The 23438-nt window shown below is 38.7% G+C and overlaps 1 protein-coding gene and 1 pseudogene across 4 annotated transcripts in view; both read right to left on the bottom strand.

The window, feature by feature from the left end:
• LOC102857828 overlaps positions 1-20018 on the bottom strand; it is a 44456-nt pseudogene extending 24438 nt beyond the window's left edge.
• PDE4D (phosphodiesterase 4D, cAMP-specific) overlaps positions 1-23438 on the bottom strand; it is a 2352803-nt gene that overhangs the window by 837233 nt on the left and 1492132 nt on the right. The gene's annotated exons all lie outside the window — the stretch shown is intronic.

Here is a 23438-nt window from a genome sequence, read left to right as displayed (position 1 = left end):
GTGTCAATCAATCTTGTTGATCAAGTGAACACTAAAATACTAATATTAGAGGAAAGGGAAGTGAGGTATATATGTAGGAACTTTACCTTTCCACTGTTGTTTTTCAAAACAATGTAAAACATAAAGTTCATTAAAAATAAGATATGGAAGTCTAGAAATTTAATTTAAATTGATAGAATTAAGCAGTAAGTTCTCCTTGTGCCAATATCCAATATCTTAAAAGGGCATTGTACTTTGCATATATTAACCTTTATGATCATTTGATCATGTCAAACTTTACTTACATCATCAATAAAGCCAGATTAAAAACTCAGGAATCATGAAAGCTATAGCTCATTTAAACAAAGATATATTTATAAGACAGGGCACAATTCACTATATTATATATATTAATTATATTATAGTATAGTATAGTATATTCAACTATATCTTCCTGTGATTTATAGCATTGGAAATGCAATTGATGGTCAGCTATGAGTTGGTTCCCACAAGATGACAATGATTTGAGTTGTTAGCTATTAATATAAGAGCCTTGTTTGCACAATGGTTAAGCATTCAGGTACTGGATAAAAGATTGGTGGTTTAAATTCCACTCATCTGTTCCATTGAAGAAATACCTGGTGATTTGTTCATGTTAGATTTTGACCTAGAAACCCAAAGAGGAAGTCTGTTCTGTCATATGGGGTTGCCAAGATTGGAAATCTACTTCAGAGCACCTGACAACAACTAAAAGGACAAGGCCTCATTCAGAAGCTAAATCTGCCTCACCGCAGGTACACAGTCAGATAGCAAATTCGTTACCACAAAGAACCAATCATCCCCAAGTGTCAGTGCTAGTCCTCAACTCCAGCATCCTATCTTCCTCTCTAATAACCACAGTCCTTCAACCACTTCACAGGGGACAAAGCGTGAGCTTGCTTCCAGTTTTGACACTCTCCAATGTTTCTCCTATCTGTTTGCAACCCCAAAGTAAACACAATCCTCCTGCTGAGCTCTGAATGACTCTGGGACAAGTGTGGCCATTAACTCCTCATTTGGGGTTAGTCTAGTCCCTGTGAGGCAGCCCAAGATGTTATGTGGAGTTTTCCAGAATAGTTTCTGTATTGTGCCTTTAAAATCAGAGGGCAGATTAAAGTAATACATTGCATGTGATTACCTGGAGAGAGATTACACACTATAGTTTGGTCATTCATATGCTACACCTGCCTGTGTTGCGCCAGGCAGAGTGACCAGCAGGCTGTGTATGTTCTAGGACTCCTTTATTCTAGGGGGGAGAAATGTCACATTCTTCTTTCTTTGTTCTAATTACACAGAGTAAAATCACAAGTGAACATTATGATGAAATACATGTTTTCTGGACATTCAACATACATGTATTTCCAGGAAATATAAAAATAAAATAAAAATGTCATACAAAATCAATCAGTTAATCATTGAAAACATTTTCCAATCAACTGCCAAAGACTAATTTTTCTAATCTTTCTAGAAAATATGTAAGATAATATAAAAACCTGATCTATATATTGTGAAAATGTCTAACAAAAGGGCTTAATGTAGACCATAGATTTCCCTGAAATGCACTTAAAGCCCCTTATTGATCATTCTGATTCAGCACTAAAATACCTTTAAGCAGAGAGACATTTTGAGCATTAATGTTTTCAGGCACGTACCCGAAGGGTAAGTGAAAACACAGAAACAAAACAACCACATGAAAATCCAAGCTGAATTTCTATGTGAACCAAGGTAACTCAAGGATATTATTAGGATAGCTAATTGAGAAAGATAAATAACCGTAATCTTAGGAAATAATTTTTAATGGATTTCCCTTAAATAACCTAACTAACAGTTACAGGATTTGCAGAAACAAAAACTAGAGGAAAAACCTATTAGTCAGGAAGATAGATTAATGAAACAATAGATTAGTCACAAATGAAAAAGTACACTTGAATAAATTAGGAAAAGAAAAGGTTGATCAAAATAATCTGATTTTAGTTCTTTGTTTTGTAGTTAAATTTTTATATATTGTTCAAGAAAAGTGCACCTGTTTTAGATCTTCCTATGTCTATGAACATTTTTAAAACATGAAACAACTACCAGAAGTCCAGGCTGGGTTTAGAGGGGTCGTGGTACCAGAGATATTGTAGCTGATGTTAGATGGATCTTGGCTGAAAGCAGGGAATACCAGAGGAATGTCTATCTGTGTTTCATTGACTATGCAAAGGCATTTGACTGTGTAGATCATAACAAACTATGGCTGACTCTGAGAAGAATGGGAATCCCAGAACACTTGATCGTTCTAATGTGAAACTTATACTTGGACCAGGAGGCAGTCGTCAGAACAGAGCAAGGGAACACTGCATGGTTCAAAATTGGGAAAGGCGTATGCCAGGGATGCATACTATCTCCATACCTTTTCAACCTATATGCAGAACAGATTATCAGGGAGGCTGGGCTCTATGAGGAGAAATGTGGGATCAAGATTGGTGGAAGATCTATCAACAATCTGCGTTATGCAGATGACACAACCCTGCTTGCTGAAACTGAGGAGGACCTGAAGTGCTTGTTGCAGAGGGTCAAGGACTACATCCTCCATTATGGATTGAGGCTCAATGTCAAGAAGACAAAGATTCTCACCACTGGGCCTGTTGGCAGCATCAGGATGGATGGTGAAGGGATTGAGATTGTTCACAGCTTTAGTTTGCTTGGCTCCACAGTCAACACTCTTGGCACCAGTAGCCAGGAAATTAAAAGGGACATTGCCATGGCAAAATCTGCTGTTAGGGACCTTTCCAAAGTACTGGAGAGCAATGGCATCTCTCTGGAGACTAAGATGCATCTGATACAGGCCATGGTCTTTGCAATCACTTGTTATGCATCAGAGAGTTGGACAATGACTAGGGAGAATAGAGGGAGAATTGATGCCTTTGAGCTGTCGTGCTGGAGAAGAGTATTGAACGTACCATGGACTGCTAAGAAAAGAAACAGGTTCATTTTGGAGAGGCTTAAACCGGGTGCCTTCTTGGAGGCAAGGATTCTGAGGCTTCGTCTGACATACTTTGGACATGTTGTGAGGAGAGACCGGTCCTTGGAGAAAGACATCATGCATGGGAGGGTGGAGGGACAGTGCAGGAGGGGAAGGCCCTGTAGGAGCTGGATTGATTCAGTGACTGGGGTAACCATGATGGGAGTGTCAGAGACAGTGCGATTAGCACAGGACAGAGCAGAGTTTAAGTCTATTGTACATAGGGTCGTTATGAGTCACAAGCGACTCGATGGTACATAACAACAACATGAGTTGCAGGCGGCACATAATAACAATGACAATAGGCAATATGAGAGTGAAAGAGACTCTATTTCTAGGATGAGCATAATGAATATGTGATTAGACATTATACATATAACAACAGCCGAGAATAAGAGAAGAGGTATATCATTGCAAAGAGGACTGGGAGTGAGGTAGGTAATTGTGCAACAGGGAATGAATATTTTTAAAAAAAAAAAGGTGAACTGGGGAAGGGGGAAGGGAGGACAAGGGGGTTAAATGTGCAACAAGGAATGAATGAAAAGCTAACTTCACTGTAAAAGTTTGTAAAAAAAAAAGGTTCTTAACATATCATTTCAATGATGCAGCTCACATTGGGAAAGACCCTTGGAATCTTGGCTTCAGAACAATAAATGTGAGACTGATCTACTACTAGTTTCCTGCATACTGTGCTCATCACTTTTGGAGCACTTGGCAATGATGAATAGGTGTGACCCATCCAGTACTGAAAAGTCATTTCTTTGGAAATGAGAGTTTGTTGGGATTTTGTTTGTTTGAGGTTTGTTGTTGTGTATTTTGTTGTTGTTGTTGTTTGGTTGGTTTTTTTGTTTTACCCTCCCACCACCTGTAATCCCTTGCCTGTCTTGTTTGAAGCACTGATTAAACCTGTGGTACCGGTGAAATGGGGAAAGCTTGAAATTCAGATGACCCAAAGGAGATGCTCAGGACCAGGCTGTAATAAAAATAGATTTTGAGAAGATGAGCAAGAAAGCGGCCACAATCTTGAAAATTCTTTTGATAGATAACTGTTTTCAGAGTCACAGATTTTCTCATGGTAAAGCTGTTTGACACAGATGGAGTTCTCTGCCAATCAAACATCACTTACTTATGGCCTGAACAGATACTGGATTATACTAATTATTTCTATTGTTTTGTTCCATCAAATTGGAATGGACCCAAAACTGACCCTCTGGCAGGTTTTCAGAAGTAGTTGATCGCACTGGAGGAGATTTGATTCAAAATCTTAGCATCAGAGTGAACCCAAAAGAGAAATGTGAGGAAAAGGGAAAAATGCAGAGAACATATCTCTCTCCATACCTTTTCAATGTATATGCAGAACAGATCATTCAGGAAGCAGGGCTTTATGAGGAGGAATGTGGCATCAAGATTGGAGGAGGACTCATCAACAACCTATGTTATGCAGATGACACAACCTTGCTTTCTGAAACTGAAGAGGATCTGAAGTGATTGCTGCAGAAAGTCAAGGACTGCAGCCTTCAATACGGATTTAAGCTCTACATCAAGAAAACAAAAGATTCTCACTACTGGGCCAATTGGCAGCACCATGATAGTTGGAGATTGAGGTTATTAACAATTACAACTTATTTGGCTCCACGATCAACACTCTTAACACCAGCAATCGGGAAATCAAAAGTTGAATTACATTGGGAAAATCTGCTGTCATGGAGTTCTCCAGAGTACTGAAAAGAAACGATGTCAATCTAGAGACTAACATGTACCTAATTCAGTCCGTGGTCTTTGCGATTACTTGCTATGCATCAGAGAGCTGGACAATAATTAAGGATAACAGAAGAAGAATCAATGCCTTCAAATTGTGGTGCCGGAGAAGAGTCTTGAATATACCATGGACTGCCAAGAAAATAAATAGGTCTCTCTTGGAGAAGATGAAACCAAGTTTTCTCTTGGAGGCTGAGATTTTGAAGGTCTGTTTCAGATACTCTGGGCAGATGGCCAGGAGAGACCAGTCCTTGGAGAAGGACACCATGCTTAGAAGGGTGGAGAGACAGGAGGAGAGGGAGACTCCAGATGAGATAGATTATTTTTTTATGTATTGAGATAATTTTTTTATTAAATTTTATTAATTTTAATGAACATTTACAGAAATTTTGGGTTTCCATTCATTCATTGCTGCACTATTTTCTCTACCCTCCTCCCCAGTTCATTCCTCTTTTTTCCCCCTTGGAAGTCTGTTTTAATTGTCCAGTTTCCACAGTGCTTGTCAAAGCCAGTCATGATTAATCTCCTTTGTCAGTGTGTCCTTTGCTATTCCCTATCACTCCTTCCTGAGAAAGACTTCACCCTGATTCATAAGGAAAAGGGGACAGCATATTAACACAGTAACTGGTGCAATAGGGGTTGGTGTGTCAGAATTAGTGAGACTGGCTCAGGACAGGGCAAGCTTCAGAGCTGCTGTAAATAGGTTTGCTATGGGTCACAGGCAACTCAATGGCACATAACAACAACAATATCCTATCTCCTAGAAACTCTATCCATATTTTGTTATATGTAGTATTATTTCTTTTTTTTTTTTACTCTCAAAGGAATTGTTTTCACAGAAAAAATATTTCAGAACCATAACAAATACCCTTGGAAAAACAACCCCCAACAAGACAACCAATTTGACTTTATCTCATGAGAGCTCAGTAGGTGCAGTCTGTAGGAAGTTGAGCAGCTAACTGAAAGGCAGCACTATACCTGCAGTTCAAATCCGTCAGTGACTCATTGGGAGAAAGATGAGAAATCTCCTTTCTTGTAATCTGCAGTCTTAAAAACCTACTGGAGTATATGGAGGAGAGAATAGTCTAAAAGTATTATATTTTAGGGCATTATTTTTATCGTAGGAGTACGCAATGAGGGTTGCAGAGTGGATTATATTTGGGGCTAGGGGGGGGGGTTTGGCTTGGGGAGGGGCGGGGGGGGGATTGTGTACCAATGAGGGAGTTTTTCTTTTGCTTTTCAAGGAGAGGAGCAAATGGGGGGGGGTGGGGGGAGGGGTTTGTGCGGGGAGAAGGGTGCAACAATGAATGAATGGAATCCCAAAATCTCTGTAGATGTTCATTGAAATGAAAAATAAACAAACTAAATTAATTTAAAAAAAAAAACTACTGGAGGATCAGCTATGAGTTGTTTCTGACTCAATGGTAATGAATTTCTTCTAGTCACACATGGAAGCAATTTAATTTCAGAAGGTCTCCTGTTTACTTACATTCTCTGTACAGTTGGTTGGTTGTTTCACAATCATTTTAATGGTTTCTGCTTCACTTATGAATTGAATTCACCTAGGCCTTTTTAGGCCAGAGAAGCCATTACGATTAGTCTACTTTTTTGTGAATTGGCACACCCCAGTGGAAGAGGACTTCCATAAAATTTTACTTAAACTTCTGCTCTTATGCAACAGAAGTTCAAAAGGCACAACTTCAGATCTCCCTAAGAGCTATGAAGGACTGTATCATCCAGTAATTGCATTACAAATGGCACAGGGATCTGATTTGAAAAGTTGAGGCTAAAATGGTTCACTTAGTTGTGCTCATACAAAATCTACATAGATCAAGAAGCATTGTCTAGACAAAACAAGGAAAAGCATGATCTAAAATCAGGAAAGGTATGCCTCAGAGATATATCACTTCTCCATACCTATTCAATCTGTTTGCTGAGAAAAACAATTTGAGAAACAAAGCTTTGAGTAACAAAGCTTTATGAAGAAGAATGTTCCAATGGTGAAACGTCATCTCGTATATTTTGGTCATGTGTCAGGAGAGGCCAGTCCTTGGAAAAAAAACACCAGGCTGGGAAGGGTGGGCTCTCAGGGAAAGAGAGGAAGCTATTCAGCACGATGGATTGGCACAGTGACTATCATGATGTACTGGAGCTTGTGAGACCTTGAGGATGGTGTAAGACAGGACAAGGTTCACATCTGTTGTTCATAGGGTTACTATGAGTTATAGTCAATTTTATGGCACCTAACAATAATAACGACAAGATTGTTCAAATACATTTTGGTTGCACAGTGGTAAAGGACTTGGCTTCTAATGGAACTATTTGAATCTCTTTATTTCAGTGCAGGTGAAAAATCGGATTTAATGATCCAGTAAAAATAGAAAATCCATGTAACAGTTTTACTATCTCACAGAATTTGTATGAATGGAAATTAACTCAAGGTGATTGTCTTAATTGGGTTATGGCTCCAACATTCTTGTATCTAATGATGTAATAGCCAAGCTGTGATCTCATATACGAAATAGTTAAAGGAAAATTAAGAGAGAGATGCAACCCTCCTTAATCCCATCATAACCTTAATTGGATGAAGAAGGAGTTCCTCTAAAATGTAATCTGTAACTCTTTTTATCTCATAAAATGGAAAGAAAATGGGCTGAGATCCTGGGATTCATTAACTACTACCAAAAAAGAATTTGCAGAAGTGGAATGTGTCTGCTTGGATCCCAGCTCCTTTGCCATGAAAGTCCTAGATATTATTAAAGGTCAAGGCACATGGGAGTCTCCAGGAAATGGTGGGCCTACAGATGATGAAGGAAACTCCATCAGTAAAAGAGTGCAAGAACAGGTTTTTCCCTAGAGCTGGACTCTTTAATTTGGACTTCTAACCTCCTAAACTGTAAGAGAATAAATTTCTGTTTCCTAAAGCCATCCACTTGTGGTACCTCTGTTATAATAGTGTTAGATATCTAAGACAAGCACCTAACAGGGACAAGATGATCTAAGAATGGATCTTAAAATGCTTGACTTCTACTTTGAAGTTACTTCAAAGTAACAAACATTTTTTTTCTAAGGAATTTAATTCAGAGTATCCATTTTTTAATATGTCAATACTTTTAATAATATTGAATCATATTTTAATGAAATTTGGCACATTGGGGGTTTTTATTCACCAACAATTATGTTTATATTTTTCAGAGAGCTTTCAAACATGCTACAACTGCCACAGAAAGTGGTGAGAAGAGCAAAGAGAAAGGAAAGAACTAAAATGTTTCAATTATCTTACTTGTATCAAGTAGTAAAGATTTTTAAATGAGATTTTAATGGAAGGTTATCGAAAACTTGGAATTCCATTCATTCACTGTTGCACATTTTCCTCCCCGACCCCTCACATTTGCTTTTCTCTCCAAAAAAAAGAAAAATTCCTTCATTGTTTCACAATTCCCCACCCCCACCCCAATTCACTTTACTATGCAGCTCTTATTGTGGACTCTAGTAAAGTTTTTCTTGATCTCGTTCCTTTTTTAGTGAAATTTTGCAGCAAGGATGGTTTGTCATTCATTCATTGATCAACATTTTACTCTCTCCCCCAATGCACTTTGTAATGCATGTCTTGTTGCAGATTGTTAATTGTCTTATATATAATGTCTAATCATCCATTCCTTTTGGATAGCCCTTCCAGGCAGCTCTAGAAGGCATAAAAACTTATGCCACCAGTTCAAAGGCAGGCAATTCTATCCCATGAGATGATCCATAAAATAAAGATAGGCAGTCTCTCTTTCTGTACAATTTATAGCTTCTGTGTACCTGCTGGAGTGTCAACTATGAGTTGATTCTGACTCAATGGCACATAACAAAAACTATAATATTCCTCTTAATTAGCATTCATGGGACAAATTCCTTTGACATCTTAATATCAGAAGATGACATCCTCCCTTGAGGTGTTCACATCTAGTGAATACTATGGTTTGGGGTAAAACACCCCAATTCATATTGTGTTGTTGTTTTTTAAATACATGCACATATTTATTCATTGCAGCATTATTTGGAGTTGCAAAACATTAAACACAACAAAAAGGGTTTATATATAAGAGATTTCCAACTCACATTTGTAGCTTGGATGCTTGGCCAAAACTTGCGATTCCATCTGACATCCTTGGACTTTATGGTCTGTTTAACAACTAGTTGCTATAGGACTCTACCTATGTGAGATGTTGACTAATTTGACTTACCTTTCTGGTTTCACAAACAGCGTCTAAAACTCATTGTCATATTTCTAATAATTCCTTAGACATGGGGCTTCTTGACCTTACCTGACAAAACACACAGCTGCATTTTGGTCCTTATTCTATAACTATAGCTGCATTTTGATCCTAATATCATTGCCATCCTCTTATTCTTTTACACTAAACCTTCCTAAGAAGTCTTCCTAGTCCAGTGGATAAGTGTTTGGATACTAATTAGAATGTTAATAATTGGAAGCAATCACTGGTCCATGGGAGAAAAAGACTTGGTAAATTACTATCTTAAAATTACAATCTACAGGGCACTTATACCTCTCACAAATGCCCTCTAGTCGTTGGAAATAACTTGAACATATTCAACAGAAGATTGAGTATAGGGGCCAGGTTGATGCAGGATTGAAGAAGCTGTCACTAGAGAGAATAATTATAAAGCATAAACCTCCTACCTAGAGTTTGTTGTTGTTATTGAGTACAACTCATAGCAACCCTATGAACAAAAGATCTGAACCCTGATCGATCCTGGGCCATCCTCACACTTCCTGACAGCCTAGAGCCCATTGCAGCAGCCACTGTGTCAGTCCACGTGGTTGAGGGTGTTCCTCTCCTTCACCAACTCTTCAGCCTTCTAAGCACATAATACAGCCCTTTCATCTGGGGACTGAGGAGTGAGTATAGCAGAGGATCATGCTCCAACTCTTTACTTTCTGATTTTGGGCCAATTAATTATTGTGCAAATCACTTTTTCAAAAAATAAAACTACATTGTAAGTTATCGTCTATATTGAATGTTATTATGTTATGTTCTCTTCAATTAGAACCCACCTATAGCTAACCCTCCTGTGAGTTTTCAAAGGCATTAAATCACATAGGAGTTGAATGCCCATCTTTCTCCCATGGAGAAGGTGGTAGATTTGAATCACACATCTTTGTGCAGGCAGCACAGTTTCTTAGCACTAAGGCATCAGAGCTCCTTCCAGTAAATCATGAGAGAAGAGACTATTCATCTTTCTCCCATGGAGCAGCTGGTGGATTCTAACCACGTGTCTTTGGGTTGACATCACAACCCCTTACCACTAAGCCACCAGAGCTCAAGGATTAAATGAGATGATACACATAATTTAGCATGCGAGGAAGTCAATACTGATATATAAACATAACTTAGAAGCAGAGTGATAAATGGAAGGCAAAGTGAGATAAACTGTGATGTGAATAGCAACTTGCACATATAATGTTGTTGTTGCTGTTGATTGCCATTGAGCAGAGCATGACTCATAGTGACCCTATGAACAAAAGACCTCAAGCCTTCCAACTATCATTTCTCAAAGTTCATAGAGTTTCCAGAGGCATGTTGTTTAGGAAGTGGATGCCACTCCTGCTTCCAATCTATAATGAGATGGAGAAAATTGTATAACCTTAGCAAATGCACCAGAATTCTTCTTGGGGAAGGAAAATGCCTTTTTAGGAAGAGATATTTTGAAGATCTCCTTGAAGGAAAAAAGATAGTCCTTTTCTGATTTGTGAGCAGGCTGGTGCTGAGATGCCCTGAAGACGTTAGCCGCTCTGCCTCATACTCAAAACTCACTGCTCTTGAGTCAGAGCCAAGTCAGAGCTGGCCTTCCAGTGGGCTTTTTTGGATCTCACAGGAGGAGACTGCTCATCTTTCTCCCACAAAACAATGGGCGGATTCAAACCAGCCATCTTTAGGTTAGCAACACATGGAATTTTGTTGTTCACAACCAATTAGAATAGTGAAGATGAAGAAGATCAGAGTACGAAGTGCTGATGGCTTTTGCACTCCCTTCATAGAACTCACCCTGAGACTGTATGTAAGGGTGTGACAGGAGAGGTCACTAATTATATAAACCATATTTTTAGAACCTCCATATAGGGTTTCCTACCCTGTCATCTTAAAAAACATAATTATTACATCACCTTTCTTGAAACTGCAGGTAGATTTGAACTGCCAAACTTTCATTCAACTGTTGAGTGCCAAAAAAACTAAGAAATCATCTTTTGTGTAATATTTTACTATCAATATTTTTCTTTTTTATCAATATTTTTCTCAAGTCCCTTTTTTGTTAGAAATAAACATCAAAGTAATCTTAAAAGAATTAGCTGAAGAAGAGCAAACAATGAGTTATTCTAAGAATTAATCACTTTAAAATAAAATAAAAAGACAATTCTCCCAGATTTCTTTGATGGAGCACCTACTGAGTTATTAGAATTGTACTAAGCACAATGTTTGCAATGTTTCATTTAACTATTATGACAATATGACTAAATGAGATTATTGGTTAGATTTTTGAGACAAGGTGAAGTATATCACACAGCTGTCCAAGGTCAAATAGTTTATAAACAGGACAAAAGATTGTAATCATGCTTGTCTTACTCCAAAGCCTCGCCTCTTAGTGTTCTGTAGTGCTTACTGGATGTGTTGTTGCTAAGTCTATGACGAAGACCAGAGGCATTGAAGATAAGTATCATGCTGTTTAGCACTGATAAATAAGTCAAGAAAGCAACATAAGCAATTATTGTTAGCAATTGATTGTAGAAAACAGCTATCTGAGTCAATGAAATTTTCATAGAAGAGATGACATGGAGGCAGTAAGGCTTGAAGGATGGGTCAGCTTTGAATAGGCAGAACAGAGGACAGAATCATCCCATCTACAGGAATAAGAGGTGGTACACTGGAATAGTGAAAATATTAACTTAAATTGAAAAGAGGGACTTGGATATGGGTTCATAAAAATTAAAATATAAATGGTCTTTGCAATCACTTGTTATGCATCAGAGAGTTGGACAATGACTAGGGAGGATAGAAGGAGAATTGATGCCTTTGAGCTGTGGTGCTGGAGAAGAGTATTGAATGTACCATGGACTGCTAAGAAAATAAACAGGTTCATTTTGGAGAGGGCTAAACCAGGTGCCTCCTTGGAGGCAAGGATTCTGACGCTTTGGACATGTTGTAAGGAGGGACTGGTCCTTGGAGAGGGACATCATGCTTGGGAGGGTGGAGGGACAGTGCAGAAGAGGAAGTCCTCTATGAGGTTGATTGATTCAGTGATTGGGGTAATCAGGACGGGTGTATTGGAGACAGTGCGATTGGCACAGGACAGAGCAGAGTTTAGGTCTGTTGTACATAGGGTCGCTATGAGTCTCAAGTGACTCGATGGCACACAACAACAACAACAACAGGATGAGACACACAAAGACCTTTGAAGGTCAACTAGATAAAGCTATGTCTTGAAACATTCATTCATTCTACAGACATCTATGGGTGCACACTGTATGGGTCAGTGGATAAATGAAAACAAGATGGAAAGGGCCTCGAAAAATAGTCCGGCAGTGATCACTTTTAAGGCCCTGCCCGTTTTCCTTAGAGAATCACATTCCAGTGTCTTTCTGCTTTAGGCTCTCAAAGCACTTCAAGTAATTTTTTTTTTACTTCCTACAGGTCACCCCATAAACATCATAAATTAAATCCCAGTTGTAGTTAATCAATGAAGTTGGAAAACAAGTTCTGCAGTATCCTCATCCATCACAAAGGACGCTGTGCTACACAGGACCTACCTTATCTCCATAAGTTTCCACTAGGGCTGAACACCAGTAGCCAACACCAGTTACCTGATCATTAACATACCCTGTATTGGCTTTCTTCGCTTCCATCTCACTTCCCACTACCCTATTAGTGATTCTTGGAACCATTTGCCAAATGAATCACTGACATTGAAATCCTTTCCTCAGGGTTGGTTCCTAAGGGATCCTGAGCCACACACACTGTCAACTCTGTGAGATCTGATTGTGATGCTCTGAAGTTTCAGACCTCATTCCAAGAATATAAGTTAGAAAATCCATTTCCATAAAAGCTTATAAAGCAAAAATAGACATCACCTTCGTTAAACAGATGAGAAAACAGAGGTATAGAGACTTTAGCTAAGTAACTGTGCTAGAGGGAGCAGAGTACTCTAGCAGAGCAGAGGGAGTTGAACTCTGCAAAGAGTTTAGTGAAGGTCAAGCAAGTCAGGTCTCAGTGAATGAACGAGGCTTTGATGTGGAAAAAAAATCCATGGGTTGGAAGTGGATTTCGAAAGAGACTACCACACAATAGGACAGCCTCTTCATATTCCTTGAAGACCATCAAAGGACAAATACTAGGGACAAGAAGGGGCATTGGAACTCTTACATTCTTCTGGTTGAACAGTAAAATGGTTCAACTGCAATGGAGGACAGTGTGACACTTCTTTAGAAAGTATAGAACAGAATTGTCATTCGAGCCAGCAACCACATACAATGTATTTCTCTCAATAAACAGTAGTTTCAGCACAAATGGACATACTCACATGCTCATATGCATATTTGTTGTAGCACTATCTCTAAAGGCCAAGAGTCAGAAATAATCCAAATGTCCATCACACACTCATACAATGAAATATTGTACAGTGCTAAAAATAATGAAAAATTTGTGAAATATTACAGAATATATATGAAACTAAAACAAATTATACTTGGGAACACACATCAGTTACAAAAGAACATTTATGGCATAAGACTTTTAATATAAAATTTACAGAAATGTTTATATGCAGAATCAATTTTGCAGGATTAACAGGGATAAGAAACGGAGGAGAGAGAAAAGAAGAAAAAAAAATTCATCTCTAGGAAAAAAACCAAAGCTTTATTGTATTCTTTTTCTCCAATACCATCCAGGTTGTAAGCAATGTTTCCATCCAAATCAATGAACAAAAATAATGCAAAGTCTCTCTCACAGTAGAACAACCTCTTCCGAGGCCTCAAAGAGTAAAGGCATGGAGAAAGTCAGAGTAGACTTCTGATTGTCAAATAACTGGGATCCAGCTTTCCTAGGTCTACTTCAAAAGCCTAGCACTTTGCATAATGCTGCTTTTATCTTACTTCAGTGTCTACATATTGATTCTATGTATTTTAGGATGATCTAAGCTTTTGTTTGTTGAAAGTTTTATGACTTTAAAATGTATGTTTCTTAATTTTTATTAATAAATAGATAAATTGGGTGAGGGGAAAGCAATACATAATAACATTTAATTAGACATTGTAATTAAAATGGTAACTAATGTTGTAGAGTATATGAATGATTCATTGACATTATAATTGCAATGTTATATATCAAAATGTATATGAATGATTGAATGAACTTATAAGAATATCATAAAACAAAATGGATATGAATGAAAAGCCCATATGATTTGTAAAACTCTCAGTCAGATAAATATAAAAAATCTAAGATAAAAACATCTGTTTGTAATCCCTATACTATCATGTTGTTGCTGTTATTATGTGCCATCAAGTCACCTACATTCATAGTGATCCTATGTACAACAGCTCTGAATTCTGCCCTATCATGAACCAGTTTCACTGACTCTGATACATCTATCCCATAACCCAGTCACAGTGTCAATCTATATCACTTCAGGTCTTCCTCTCTTGGGCTCTCCCTCCACTTTCCCAAGCATGATATCCTTCTCTAACAGCTGGTCCCTCAGGGCCACATTCCCAAAGTATGTGAGATGGAGCTTCAAAATTCTTGCCTCCAAAGAACAGCTTGGATTCACCCTTTCCAGAACAGACCTGATTATTCCCTTGGCAGTCCATGGTATGTTCAGTAGTCTTCTCCAGCACCAGAACTCAAAGGCATCAATTCTTCTTTAGTCGTCCTTAGTCATTGTCCAACTCCCTGATGCATAGCAAGTAATTCAGACCATGGCCTGAATCAGGTGCACCTATGTCTCCAGATTGACAGACTGACATCATTGTTCTTTAGAACTTTGGAGAGGTCCCTGACAGCGGATTTCCCCAGTGCAATCAGTCTTTAGATTTCTTAAATGCTGTTGCCAAATGAATGACTATATTTCAAAGATCAAATGTAGGATATGTATGACACAATAATAGAGGAAATAATAATGATGTAAATAATAACTAGGACTTGCATAAAGAACTTAGAAAGACAGCTGGCAAATGAGACAGAGACTTATGGGTTGTATACAACAAAAAGTCAGAACATTTTCTTGGTAAGAAAAAATAGTTGCTACACAGGAGATACTATTTAGAACTTAGTTAAGTTTGTAATATGACAGATGAGCAAGCAAAGGAGAGAAAGACTTCAAGTGGAGGCTGGTCCACATCCAAGGGCCAAGCCATGTCCAGTGAAGAAAAGTGTTTCAAGTCTAGCAGATATGTCATAAAGAAGGACAGTGACTGGGGATAATAGAAAGACAATTGATGCCTTGGAGCTGTGGTACTGGAGAAGAGTACTGAGTATACCAGAGACTGGTTTGTCCTGGAGAGGATGAGAGCAGGCTGCTCCTTGGAGGCGAAGATTCTGAAGCTCCATCTGACATACTTTGAAAATGTTGCAAGGAGGGACAAGTTCTTAGAGAGGGACATCATGCTTGGGAAGGTAGAGGGACAGAGCAGGAGAGGAAGACCCTTGATGAGATGGATTGATTCAGTGACTGGGGTAATGTGGGTAGATGCGTCGGAGACAATAAGGTTGGATCAGAATAGATAGGGGTCAGAGCTGTTGTACATAGGGTCACTATGAGTCACAAGTGATCAATGGTACACAATAACAACATATGACATAAGTTCAGGGAGGAACACAACCAAGAATCACAAGCAGCTGCCGTGCTAATTTATATATTTTTTATTATCAGAAAGATGACATATGCTCATTTCTAAAGAAGAGATTCCTATAAATGAAAGTTAATGGACTGGCTCTTAGTTCTGAGAAGTAAGTAGTGTCTTAGAGAGGAGGTGACGTGGAGCAAAAGCATTGGGATCTTCTAGATAAACATAATCCCTCAGGGGGATTACTTCTGAAAATGCAGTTAAACTCTTCTAAGTGTCACAAATCACGATGTGTCAGAACAATTCATGCTCAAGGTAACAGCTTTTATAGAACTGTTGCTCACCCCAAACCAAAGACTATCCCTGAAAATTGAATGAATCCTGAAAGCAGTAAATATCAGAAATACAGTTCTGGAAATGTCAGGAACAGTACTTTTCAACCCTACAGTGTTTCTCACAAGAGCTCTGGTGGCATTGTCAGTAAGAGTTCCTCTGTTTTCCCAAAATTCTGGCTACGCGAGTCCTTCAAATCTATCCATTCTTCTTCTTTGTTCTCTATAGGCTCAGAAATCCAAGGGAGGACCAGCTATGAGCTAGTTCACCTCAATGACAATGTGTTTGAGTCCAATTTGACTGCAGTGAATAGGAAAATAATAAAGGGAGAATTTCCTTCATACAGCAAGAAATCCATTCTACCCAAGATGCTCCAGACTGACGCTACACAGGAATGTGGAGCAGGTTCCCAAGGAGAAAGGGCTCTTGAGCTAAGCCTTCTGAGCTGAAGCGGAAGGCATTATATCCCCTGATTAAAAAGAAACTCAATCTACTATCTCCTCTGTGTGCAACAGAGTCCTGAGAATGTGAAATAAAAGTGGCAGTTTAGTTCTCCAATCAATAGTTGATGGGTGAAAGCTAGGTTAGTTAGGATTGATCTGCCCTGCCACCGAGAGACTGGCAAACCCTGGCAATGCCGTTAACCTTGGGCACTGCAGTTGCCTAATCTTCACAATGACAATAAATACCATTTATCGATTATTTACTATGTGCCAGCTGCTATTTTAAGCACTTGGCTGGCTTTTCTCTACCCTCACAGCAACCTGAGGAAGTGAGAAGAATTTATTGTTCTTATTGTATTATTATTTCCCTATTAAGAAAACTAATGTGTAGAGAAGTCAGATAAAACTAACCCAAGCTGCAACCTTAGTAGACAGGTAGAAAAACATTGTCATGGATTCCTGCTGCCCCTGCCATGAATTACATTAGCTAATGAGTGTAAGACAAAAAAATAACAACAACAACGAAAACCAAACCCCTAATATCTACCTCGTATTAACAATCACTCCAAATGTGAAAAGTGATTATTATTTTTAATTTCATAGGATATATACCATGTCCTATCTCAAAACAGGACATAATAACATTATTTAAACTTGTACAATTAGTACTGATGAGCAATGACATCAGGCTGGAGACTAAGGTGCCCTTGATCCAGGCCATAGTCTTCTTAATTGCGTGATATATGTCAGAGAGCTGGACAGTGACTAGGGATGATAGAGAAAGAATTGATGCCTTTGAACTGTAGTGCTGGAGAAGAGTGTTGAATATACCATGGACTACTAGGAGAACAAACAGGTTTGTCCTGGAGAGAGTGAAACTGGGCTTCTCCTTGGAGGTTAGGATTCTGAAGCTTTGTCTGACATACTTTTGGGCATGTTGCAAGGAGGGACAGTCCTTAGAGAGGGACATCATGTTTGGGTGGTGGAGGGACATTGCAAGAGAGGAAGACCATTGATGAAATGGATTGATTCAGTGATGGGGTAATGGGAACAAGTGTGTCAGAGACAGTGAGGTTGGCACAGGACAGAGCAAGGCTTAGAACTCTTGTATATAGGGTCGCTATGAGTCTCAAGTGACTCGATGGCATATAACAACAACGTTTTGGATGTACAATTCTTATCCTGTGCAAATAATTGTTATTGCGGGACGTCAAGTCAGAACTGACTCATAGCTGACCCGACAGTGGGTTTTCAGAGGCTATAAATCACCCATTCTTCTCCCCCAGAAATAATAAAGAAGAAAACAATCTGTAGAATACCAACGGAGTGCAATATCACCGGAGGCAAATGAGAGGGAAAATTTACAGCAAAGCAGTCAATGGAGCCTCACAATTCAATTTGAAAAGTAGACAGAAAGACATTCAGAGGACTGAGTAGGTGTTCAAGATCAAATTCACTGGCACATTCCTAGATTTCTTTAAGGTATTTGACCCACTCAGCTAAATGATTTCATCTTTAGGTTCTGTTCCCATCACGTCCGTATCAGCATTCTTCCCACTAACAGTCACCGAATGGATTCCATCTCATGGCAATGGCATATGTCTCAGAGAGATACTGTGTTCCACAGAGTGTGTGAGGATTGATTTTGGGGGAGGAAATCACCAGGCTTCTCTTCCTTTTCATCTCCGACCTGTTAGCTAGCAGTCAAGCACAATAACCATTTGGATCACCATGGACTTCTATTAAGCGGCAATGATTTTTCTTTCCCTGTGGCCTCTATTAGTCTGTGGACATTCTTGAGGGAAGGAAGAATGAAATCTACCTTTTAAGCAACTATGATGTTCAGTGCTTTACTTAGAGTTTTGGAATTGTAGCAAGAAACCCACAAAGAGTCCTGTACAGAGTAATGATGAGCACCAAAAATCAAGGCTATTACGAAGGAAGTTGTTTGTGTACACTGCAGAGAGCACTGATGAGTAAGCAGGATGAAAGAACTTCACAAATGATACTAAACGAGTGGTGCACTGTTGAGTTGATCATCACGAACTAAGTTATGCTGGTGGTAACTCAAAGGTAGGATTCTTTGGCAGCTCGAATCCACCAGCAACTCCATGAGATAAAGACGGACAGTCTCCTACCATTTGATTTATACCCTGTGAAACCAAAAGGGAGATGAGCTTTCAGTCAATTCTGACTTGAAAACAGTGAGTTGAGTATTTAACATTATTTATTAATTTACATTTGATGAGTGTCATTTCTTTTCCCCTCTGAAGTATCATCAAAATCTAAAAGACAGGATAATTATGGGCAAGGTCCAGTGGTGACTAATTTTATAAAATATAATACATGAGAATGATTACATGAAACCCAGTGTGAAGGAAGAGTAGTGTGAAACACAATGTATACACTCTTTGAAGGAAACCAATTTTAAAAAGGAAAAAGAAAACAAACTGGGAGAGAAAACAAAATTAAATTCATCCTCATGATTTGGAACCAAGTCATAGCTGACTCTAGAACAAGTTTTTCAGGCTGTACATTGTAGGATACAGTCCATTTTCCTCTCATGCTCATGGAGCAACTAGTGGATTTGAACTGTCCTAGCACAACCCTCTACTCAGTAGGCCACCAGAGCTCCCCAGAAATCACAGAAACATAAAAAAGAATTTACATTGGTAACATTTTACCTAGGTTATAATAGTTCAGGTTAAAGTCCAATTATATTTCACTATTCTCTAGAAGTTTTTCAGAGAGGGCTGATACTTTCAAGTAAACTTCAGAGGGTTGGGGGGGAAAATCTTTGTAAAGGTAGGTTACATGCATTCAGATGTGAGGCATTTAAGCGCAGACTGGGTCCTCTCAGAAAGGGAACGAAGCGGAATCATCTAGCTCTCTCTTCCTACTGTGATTTTTGTGCATTTGAAGATGAAATTCAAAGCAAACATCTCAGCTGTCTATTTGCCACCCAAGAATTATTTCCAGGCAGTTTAGCAAAAGTATCCCTTTTCCAATTCAGGTCATACAATTGGAAATGCTATCTAATTAATACACTCACAAAACAATTTCAACCACTAACAAGTGTCAAACAATAGCAACAACAATTGTAAAATCAACTGTGCATTCTTTGGAAACACCACAAAAACCCAGCCAATGTGAGGAACTTTAACTGTAGTATATTCTTTAACTTGGCATGTAAGTTTAAGGATGTGCTGTCACATGTCTGCCCCATTGGCTGATGGGTTTTGTGTAAATAATTTAGAAATATATTGAAAAGTTCAATTGAAAAATGGACAAAGCGAGTGTAGCTGTATTTAATAAAGTAGTTCAGACACAGCCCTACAGCACCTAGTGAAGATGTTGAGAAGTTCTCACCTCTAAGTGAACTCAACTGACTCTGTGAGTGCTTGTCCCAGCGGAAGACATGTCCATCTACTCACCAAGCTTCCCAATCTATTTCTAATTCTTCTGCTCAAAGAGCTTGACCTTTCTGTAATATGTCTGAGCAAAGAAATATCTTTTTATGAAGTCACATAAATGATCGCTAGGTCAGGGTGACCCTGAGAATAAAAGTCATCTCCGATTACCTGTGAAATTCTCCCTTTAATGCCATAGTGGCCGACATGGTTAAGAGTTAACTGGAGATATTTATGTCATTAATAGAAGCTTCTTAGGGAAAGGAGTGAGCTTTTTGCTCATACATGCTCTAAATGAATACAGTGAGTCTCCTTATTGCCTCAGAGTCTACCACATCTATTCAAAAAAACAATAAGGCAGAACTTGAATTAAAAAAAAAAAACACCAAAAAACCAACACAAACCCAATGGTTCAATTTGCAGCCAAACAATAGACAGGACTAAAACATAAACAATAGCACCAAGGAGCCCTTACTGCTTAGAATAACCACTTAAGATTAAAATTGCAGCCTAGAGGTAAAACTCAACAGGCAGGAAAGCCAGAAAGACTGGGAGAAATAAGAACCACAAGGTGGAAGTGGGAAGAGTGCAATGACATGTGAGTGTGAGCATTGTAGTCAATGTCCTAAAACATAAGGAGTATGAATGGTTGAATGGAAAACAAATTCACTTGTTAAATTTCTACTCAAACCACAATAAGAAGGGGGAAACGAAAACAATAAAGCACATTAAAAAAGGCACTGATTTGATTTGGAAGTGAGGCATTTGTTCTAAAGTTGGACCAGATCTGATTATGAATAGGTCAACTTCTCTACTTGACAAATGTGTCCTCAAGATAATAACTTGCTCTGATGAGCATCACTTTCACTCTCCCCATCTGCAAACAGAGATTTGAATAAGATCCATCTCCAAGTAGGAATTTTTAGAGTGTTTTCTGGACATAATATGATGGAGGAAGGTTGGAGGAATGGGTGGTGAAAATTCATCTCATATACTTTTTTGACACATGACCCAGATATGATTGGAAAGTTGGATGATCAGACAAGGAGAGGAAGACCCTCGATGAGATAGACTGACACGACGACTGCCATCTGGCAGAACACATGGCATTAGGCACAGCAGAGATTGTAGGAGGGAATAGGTTTTGCCTGTTGTATACAGGTTGACTCTGAGTCAGGATTGACTCGATGACACCCAACAGGGACAGCAGCAGAAACAATACTATTAAATAATACGACTTACATGAAAACGTATGACCTGCACAGAGCTTCAAGTGGTTTCTCTCCAAAATGTGCAGCCTATAGTAGTAATAGTTATTACTTATGTTTTAAAACATAAATTAGGGAGTATTTAGCATGCTACTGTTAACATAGCATATTGGTAATAGCAGCCAGGAAATCAAGAGATGAATTGCATTGGAAAAGTCGGCTGTGAGGGACCTCTCAAGAGTACTGAAGAGCAACAACATCAGGCTGGAGATTAAGGTGCACCTGATCTGGGCTATAATCTTCGCAATTATGTGCTATGCATCAGAGAGTTAGACAGCGTATAAGGATGACAGAAGGAGAATTGATGCCTTTGAGCTGTGGTGCTGGGGAAGAGTGTTGAATATACTATGAACTGCTAGGAGAACAAACAGGTTTGTCCTGGAAGGTGAAGCCAGAGTGCTCCTTGGAGTCAAGGATTCTGAAGCTTCGTCTGCCATACATTGGGCATGTTAGAAGAAGACACTGGTCCTTGGAGAGGGACATCATGTTTGGGAGAGTGGAGGGATGGTGAAGGAGAGGAACAGCCTTGATGAGATGGATTGATTCTGTGACTAGAGTGGTGGGAATGAGTGTGTTTGAGATGGCTAGGTTGGCACAGGATAGAACGGCGTTTAGAGCTCTTGTACATAGGGTCGCTATGAGTCTCAAGCAACTTGATGGCACATAACAACCACAACAACATTGTTAACATTCTAATAAATTATTATTATCATCACCAATGTGTAATAAGGCCTTTTAAAAAGACTCTGGTTTTCAAAATGAAGGAGATCATTCTTTTTCCACAGGTGGTCAAGAGCCCAAATGGGTTTTTTCTCCTCAAAGCCACACAAAGCTTTACCACCAAAATTAAAGATACAGACCTGGAAGGTATTTTTCACTTGTTTCCTTCTTCCATTCTGTAACTTTACTACAGAGAAGCCTAATTTCTCATCCTTGGACCTCCACATGCATCACAAAATCTGATGTGGCTTTACCTCTAGCTGAAACAAGGCTTGTGGAGGGATCTGCATTTGTTCAGGTTTATCTGGCCTGCGCTACTGTCTCTGTGATAACCTCTCTGAAGCGTGCCCCAACCACTACACAGGTGAAGGAGCTAAGTTAGGGCTTGGAGATGTTTCTGAACTTTTGCTACAACAGGGAGGTCTGATGTCCCACCCAGCGAGGATCTTTAAGAACCTGAATGAACATTGAGAGCATACAGGAAGTTGTTTGCTCATTTTTGCTATTTTTGTTGATATTTTGAAATAAAGAAACTTTCATAGTGTTGTAAATGAGAATTGTTTAAGTCTTCTTGAATACCTCTTCCATTTAAAATAGTTGAACTATTATCTTTCTCTTCTCCTACTGCTTGGCTGTAATTCTCTGAACCCAAATACCTAGTATTTCATACTGAAGAACTAACTAGCTATAAAGAATGCAAGAGAAGTGGCTAGAAATCAGAATCTAATAGAAGCAAAAGAGTCTCAAATCTTTAGTTAATCATTTTCATATGATAAAGCAGATTTTCCCCCCGTTTTTAGGACAAAGCCTCCCTGGCTTGGGCCACCCACTTAGTCTACAGAGAAGTAACTTGTCAGCAGCTTCAAGAGCAAAAATTATTTTATTCCTGTGGAAAGACTACTTGAGATAAAAATGATATTTAATTTGCTTAGACACACTATTATTACTGCTGGAAACCTTTCTCCATCATACTATGTCTAGAAAATACTTTAAAAATAAAAGCCTAAAATATAATTTTTAAATTTCATCGTTAAATTTTTTTATTGACAAAAATGAAGGAAAATACAGCTGGGAAATAGGAAAAAAAAAAGAACAAACTCCTTGCATCATATGACTCAGGTACCCTTCAGAACAGGGTATTTAAAACCAATCCTTACAGTTTCCAAAGCTGTAAATCGTTATGGAAACAGATTGTCACATCTGTTTTCCATGGGGTGGCAAGTGGATTTGAACTTCCAACTTTTCACTTCACAGTTAGCAGTTGAGTGCTTTGACCAATGTGATATCATGACTCCTAAACAGACAACTCTTAAAAAAAATCTGATTTCCGTAGAGTCAAAAGAGTTAGATGGTTGACTCTCGTGTGGGTTTTGAGTGCTATAGCTCACAAGAGAGGAGATTGACCTTCTTTTCCCATTGAAACTCTGGTGCATTAGAATCACGGAAGAGACATCATTTTTGTGTTAGCAGCTCATTTTCCTACAGTTGACATCACCGAGTTAGGAAACAGAAAGCCAAAACAAAAATCATATTTTTATAGGCTCAACATTGCATTAAAAAAATCTTTCCTATGCTATCGACTATGCAAAGGCATTTGATTGTGTAGATTATAACAAACTGTGGCTGACCCTGAGAAGAACG

The sequence above is a fragment of the Elephantulus edwardii genome, unplaced genomic scaffold (assembly GCF_000299155.1).
Source record: "Elephantulus edwardii isolate Elephantulus edwardi_28Jun2011 unplaced genomic scaffold, EleEdw1.0 scaffold00099, whole genome shotgun sequence".
NCBI lineage: Eukaryota > Metazoa > Chordata > Mammalia > Macroscelidea > Macroscelididae > Elephantulus > Elephantulus edwardii.
This window is presented reverse-complemented; position numbering and strand designations above follow the sequence as displayed.